Source organism: Cimex lectularius, unplaced genomic scaffold (genome assembly GCF_000648675.2).
Source record: "Cimex lectularius strain Harlan isolate CLEC.00 unplaced genomic scaffold, Clec_2.1 scaffold201, whole genome shotgun sequence".
Classification (NCBI taxonomy): Eukaryota; Metazoa; Arthropoda; class Insecta; order Hemiptera; family Cimicidae; genus Cimex; species Cimex lectularius.
In genome coordinates this window covers 9,558-16,619 of record NW_019392805.1, presented here as the reverse complement: position 1 = coordinate 16,619, position 7,062 = coordinate 9,558, and positions in this window count along the sequence as shown.

The window sequence follows — 7,062 nt, the reverse complement described above, 5'->3', positions numbered from 1 at the left end:
ATGTCGTGCCCATTATACAATAGTCCTTTTACGCCGACTCTTCATTAAAAGTCCAGTTTTCGCGTACGAGAAAGAGAGAGAGCGAGAGAGAGAGAGAGAGAGAGAGAGAGAGAGAGAGAGAGAGAGATTGTTTTTTTGAATCACGCAAAGTTAGAAGTGTTGGGCCTTTCTTACATTTAACGGGAGCTATACAGTTTACATAAGGCATTTATTATGGTTTAGACTCCTTTGGTCTTTACAAAATTTAATAAATTGTGGTGAGAGAATGAGATAGCAAGTGAGTGAGTTAGGGAGGGAGAGATAGTACGTGAGTTAGAGGGTGAGTGAGTGAGTGAGTGACAGAGTAAGGAAGTGAAAGAGATAGTATGTGTATGTGTAGAGCAAGAGAGAAAGAGAGAGAGAGAGAGAGAGAGAGAGAGAGAGAGAGAGAGAGAGAGAGAAAGAGAGAGAGTGAAAGTAAGTGAGTGAAGGAGGGAGAAAGAGAGTAAGTGAGTGTGTTAGTGAGCGAGTGAGTGAGAAAGAGTGTGAGAGGGAGAGTGAGTGAGTTATGAAGAGAGTGCGCGAGTAAGTGAGTGAAAGTAAATGAGTGAGTGAGTGGGAGTGATTGAGAGCAATACAGTAAGTCATTTTCCACCCAATTCGATTCTATTCAGCTAAAAATGGTCATAAGCCATATTTCAGCCACTAAAAAGTAAGTCCTCGTATTGTTCGACTGTGGTATATGGAATCAACAGAAAGACTTACGTACTATAACTAATGTACTGTGCCCTCTCAACGAGTCGAACTTCGGTACTCTGAATATTCCAGTAATACGCATTGAAAAAACTTTTAAAGGAATCAAATGCAATATTTGTTTTGGAGGGGTGAAGAGAAGGGAAGAGGAGAGGAGAGAGAAAGAGAAAGAGGGAGGAGAGAGAGAGAGTGAGAGTGAGAGAGAAAAAGAATCAGTGAGTTAGTCAGTGAGAGGGTGAGTGAGAGGAGGAGGGAGGGAGAGAGAGAGAGAGAGAGAGAGAGAGAGAGAGAGTTAGTTAGTGAGAGGGTGAGTGAACGCGTGAGTGAGGGAGAGAGAGAGAGTGAGAGTGAGAGTGAGCGAGTGTGTGAGTTAGTTAGTGAGAGGGTGAGTGAACGCGTAAGTGAGGGAGAGAGAGAGTGTGAGCGAGTGTGTGAGTTAGTTAGTGAGAGGGTGAGTGAACGCGTGAGTGAGGGAGAGAGAGAGTGTGAGCGAGTGTGTGAGTTAGTTAGTGAGAGGGTGAGTGAACGCGTGAGTGAGGGAGAGAGAGTGAGAGTGAGCGAGTGTGTGAGTTAGTGTGTGAGTTAGTGAGAGGGTGAGTGAACGCGTAAGTGAGGGGGAGAGAGAGAGAGAGAGTGAGCGAGTGGGTGAATTAGTTAGTGAGAGGGTGAGTGAGTTAGTTGTGTGAATGATTCCCCCTGCCACCTCCCATCTCTACAAAAAAATCAGCCAACATTTTTGTTGTATTATGTACGGTATACCTATCGCTCAAAAATGAGAGGAAAAGATGAAGAGCACTGAAGAGAATGTTTAATAAATATTAAAAAAAGATATTTTGTCAAATTTCAAAGACAAATTTACAGTATTACGTACTCAAGTAGGATTTCTCAGATGCGTTGCCCATTATTAGTCCTTTTAATCCGGATTTCATTAAAACTCCCAGTAATAATAATGTAGGAAAACAAGGATCCAACCCTTAAACCCTAAACCTACCATCAGACGTTTATCCCAAGTGGGAAAATAAACGAACAACACTTGATCCAATTGAAAATATTAAAAAAAGGAGATAATTAATTCCGCAAACATGTACTAAGCGAAAGAAGGTAGGTAAAGTATAATCAAAACGTTAAGTCCTATTTAAGGATCTAAAAGAATAATAACTGTCCTTTTTTCTAAACCCATTATCTCTCTTTCTACTCGATTCTTTCTCAGACCCCCTCACCTCACTTACGATAATTATAAAGATTATTATTTCTTATTCCCTATCCTTTAATTTCTCACTCTTTAAATACCACGTTCTTGTTTTCCCTCTCCGTCATTTTCTTCGACTCTTTATATTTCATGCTATGTCTATCTTTCTGTTACATTCTCACTGTCTCACCGAGGCTCCCTCTCAGTGTGTATATGTAAACGAAGACGTTCTTGTACACTTAAAAAATTGATGCAGTAACAAATGACAAAATGTGGTAAAAAGAGTACCACCACCAACATGGTTACATTCTTTATTGCTGCGTATCATTCTGCTATTCACTCTTGCGTACTCATCTCGTTCCTAATCTCTCTCTCCCTCTCTCTTTCTCTCTCTCTTTATTTCCCTAACATTATCTCTGTTTCTCTCGCATTTATTCTCTCTCTTTCCGTGTTCTCCCCTTTTTCTCCCTCTCCTTTTCCTTCTTTCCTCTCACCCTATTCTACTCTGTGTCTCAGTTTTTGTCTTCATGTACCTTTTTCTTTCCTACTGACTATCTCTTTAAGCTCTTCAAATTTCTTCTCCTACTCTCTCCCATGTATACTTCTAAACTTTACAAAGCAAAAGACTTGTCTGTTGTTCCGAGTGCTGTTGGATCGTGTTAGATTATCGTGCTTTCGGTGAATGTCACACGATTTACTCGGAATGAACAATGGAAAAGTTCGATTACAGTAGTAATTAATTGAACGTAAGGGGCTCCATCTAATTCGGCAAAATTCGGGTCGTCGAGCTCTAAAATCACGTCCATGGTCACGCATAACTCTACGATGATGTGTTGTTTACTGCTCCTTTTTCCGCTGTTTACGATGATTTATGTGCCTTGTTATTTACTCATAGCCTTTTGTGTGGATATAGTGACAAATTTGGCACGTCTTGTACGAATTCTCGTCTTGAATATGTAGACGCGAGTGAATATTTTACGTTTAAAAATATTAAAGTTAACGTATTCTCCTTGCTATAATTTAATTTCATGCCGAAACTCTCGCAAGAATAAAGAATTCCAAATGGCCAATCAGCGCGACGTAATATAAATTGATTTTTAATTGCCGCATACAGGCTTGAGAAAATTTGAAGAAGGTCAAAGTATTTTTTAATTTACAAAAAATAAAAATCACTTTCTCTCTCTCCCTCTCTCTCTCTCTCTCTATCTCTATCTCTATCTCTATCTCTATCTCTATCTTTATATATCTATCTTTTTCTCACTCACTCACTCACTCACTCACCTCTCACTCACCACTCACTCACCTCTCACTCACCACTCACTCACCACTCACTTTTTCGATCTCTCACTGGCTTTCTTTTAATCTCATTCCTTAATCTATCATGTTCTCTTTCGATCTCACTCACTCCGTCTCTGTTTCACATACTGGGCACAGCAGACTCCGGAGGCATATAGACTCGGAGTAGCAGAAACAAGCCTGCACAGATATTGACGGGAAGAAGAAACAACAGAACTGGAAAAGCATTTATCAATTTGACGAAGAATAAAAAAGAATAAATCTTTGCTTGGTTAGTAATGCGTGCGTATTTTTTCGATAGTTGATTAGACAGTTTAATTATCGGATAATGCTCTATCAATTTTGATTTATATAACTAACTAGAGGTTGAGAAAGATTGCTCTTTTTTGTGCTGAAAATTAATTTTGGAAAACTAACTAGCTAATAAATTAATCACTGGGAAAATAAACATTTTTTCTGTATGTTGTGAGGATGGAAACAGAAAACGAAAAATTACGATGTATTCAATGGAAAAAAATGATAAAACTATTCACCCTTTGTAATTTTTACACTATTTTAATGGAAAATTTATACGCCAATAATAGTTAAATCTTGATGGTTTGATCGCCGATGAACTTTTTATTCTCCCTAACTGTCTCTTTGTCGCCTTACACCGATTGAATTAAAAATATCGATACATTTAGTCTGGCAGTTTTTCAGTACGTACAAATCCATTCGACATTTCACATTCTGCATCACTTTTCTCATGCCGGGCGTGAGGGTGTTTAAAGATTTCAAAAATAATCCATGTTTGTCATTTATGAGTTGACATAAATGACCTACAAGGTGGACGTAAAAATCACCCAAGTAGTCGCTATTTGTAGTTTCTGTTCTAAGTCAACACGAAAGAGAGAGAGGGAGAGAGAGAGAGAGCGAGAGAGAGAGAGAGCGAGAGAGACAGAGAGACAGAGAGAGAGAGAGATAGATAGAAAGAAAGAGAGAGAGAGAAAAAGATAGATAGAAAGAAAGAGAGAGACAGAGTGAGAGAATGAGAGAAAAAGATAGATAGATAGATGGATAGAAAGAAAGAAAGAGAGAGAGAGAGAGAGAGAGAAAGAGAGAGAGAGAAAAAAGATAGATAGATAGAAAGAAAGAGAGAGACAGAGTGAGAGAAAGAGAGAGAAAGAAAGAAAAAGATAGATAGATGGATAGAAAGAAAGAAAGAAAGAAAGAGAGAGAGAGAGAGAGAGAGAGAGAGAGAGAGAGAGAGAGAGAAAGATAGATATATAGAGAGATAATGTTAGATAGATGAAAGATAGATAGACAGATAGAAAGAGAGAGAGTGAGAAAGAAAAAGATAGATAGATAGATAGAGACAGAGAGGGAGAGAGAGAAAGTGATTGTTTGTGAGTGAATGTGTAAGTAAGTATGCTTGAGAGAGAGTGAATGAAATTAAAGAGAGCAAGAGAGGGAGATTAAGAACGAGATGGATGAATAGGAGAATGATACGCTGGAATAAAGAATGTAGCCAAGTTGGTGGTGGTACTCTTTTTTAATAAATTTTGTCCAGGGCTAGTAATATGTACTAATGTATACCATGTCCAGCTAGTATATGTCAAAGGATCGTCAATTGAACAAGGCAAACAGGATTTGGAACAGTCGTCACAATTTTAAGGCTAGGGGCCATCTCGATTTAGTAGTGGATAACGATGACGTTGTTTGATATTTGAATTGACGTTGCACCGGAACGAATGGCACGACGACATTCGAGTATGAAAATTGAAGAATGGCCAGCCTCCGTGTAAATAAATATACATCGTTCAATTAGTTAATCTCACAGAGTAGCCTTTTCCGAGTCGTCTATTGAATTGACTTGTTAACCAATCTGCCATAAATGATGAATCACGAATTTCCTCTTTAGGTGGCTTTGCGTTTTTATTCCATTTGTACGACGGACTGAAGAGCTGGTGCGCAAACAATCCCATTTTCTTATTGCCCTTTTCTTTAAAGAGGGATTTGACTAAAACGGATTGTTCAATTAATTTCCGAATATTTAAGTCGATTTAAGAATATTGTTTCATCCAGGCACCAATTTTGTGTCCTGTTTAATTTGGGTCATTTCACATCCGACAACAGACAAACAGAGCGAGGATAAACGGACAAAAATCGGAAACGACCAAACTAAACAATTTGCCAAGAAAAAATCGACGAGGACACTTATGGGCCCTTAACTCTTTTGCATACCGAATTGACAATAGATTGAGAATGAGTCCTCGGTTCAATGGATGGTATCCGAGGCAGTGGAATTAGAAAAAGTTCATTGAAGGACAGAAACTAACGGCAGATCTCGTAAACCTAGGACGTGTTAGGTCTAGAATGATAGGAATGCTGGCCGGACACTCCAGACTCCGAAGGCTTATAGATTCAGAGCAGCATAAATAATCCTGTGCAGATATTGCCAAAAAGAAAAAACAGAACATGTCATACGTTGTGTGCCAAGTCCTATGCAAGCTGAGATTCCTACCTCTTGGAGAGAAAAAGCCCAGGACTGAAGGAGACCCTTGACAAACTTTAGGATCTCTCAAAAATTCTTACCCTTAACTTTAAGCTAACCAGCTGTTGAAATTATTAAAACCACTGAGGAAGAGTTCTTTTGCCAGCACAAAGCAAGCTGTGGTGCTTGTGAATCATCAAAATATAATAAGGTTAAGTATAGCTGTAGACTGGACATGAACCACAAACGATGTGCTGAAAGGGTTGAACATGCGAAATCTTTTAAATCCCAAGTGATAGTCTTCTTGCACCTCATCCAAAAAGATTTATTGTGCCACTTTTTTAATTTTGCCATAATTTAATTTTATTAGAGTATTGTGAGCAAAATGGCTGTTGATCACAAGCCAGGCTAATGGTACTTCCGTGTGGTACTTGCGGTTTTACTCACCTAATAGTAGAAACTGCCTGGGTGACTCTCACAGTAGCACGGATCTGTACCTCTTTTTGGTAAAAATCAATGTTCCTTCTGCCGGTACCTCCAGTTCATATGTCTTGACCGGAAGTGCCCAATAAGGTGACTTCCTGGTTTTATTTCAGTTGCCTTCTGGTAATTCACCTGTGAGTTTCGCACCCGGTTCCTTGAATCTCTTCGCACTTCTCATCCCTGGGGGTGTCGATCCACCAGGATTTGAACACATGGTAAACTGCTAGCCCTCAGTCTGCCGGTATGCCTTTGCGTTCTTGGTGACCGAGAACCCCGTGCCGAGACATCAACGTCACTCCCACCAAGGAATTCATGCAAATCCAAATACAATTCGACTTCGCCTCTCATTGAAGATCTTCGAATGATCCAATGTGATGTACGCTTTTGTCAAAATATCGTCACGTTTAGTGGTTTGGTGGTTCAGTGGGCATCCTGACGACATCCTAGTCACTGTAGGAACTGAAATAGGTAATTCATCTTGATACCTTTTGAAACCCTGAGCTCTTCTGAAGAAAGAATTTACGCAGAATTGTCTTAGAGTTATATAAGTGGGAAGTTTATGGGCCAACAAACGGCTGAGGTCATCGCCGGCCCTCTGCGTGTTTTCCATCTTTTTCTTTTCTTTCGCGCATATTTTGTTTTAAACTGCAGCCATTTGAGCATCTCGATCTGGTTACTGACTCTCTGATTTCAGATATACAGGGTGAATTGCTACTCGTGCTACAAACTTCTCCAGTAGATTCTTCACCCTAAAATGAACAAAAAAGTTCATATTGTCCATGGTCCGATTCTCAACCATTTCAGAGTAATTTCGCTTTTTATCGATTTTGAAAGATATCACGTCCTGGCGTCGGAAAATCGTGATATCTTTTAATCTAAACATTTCTCT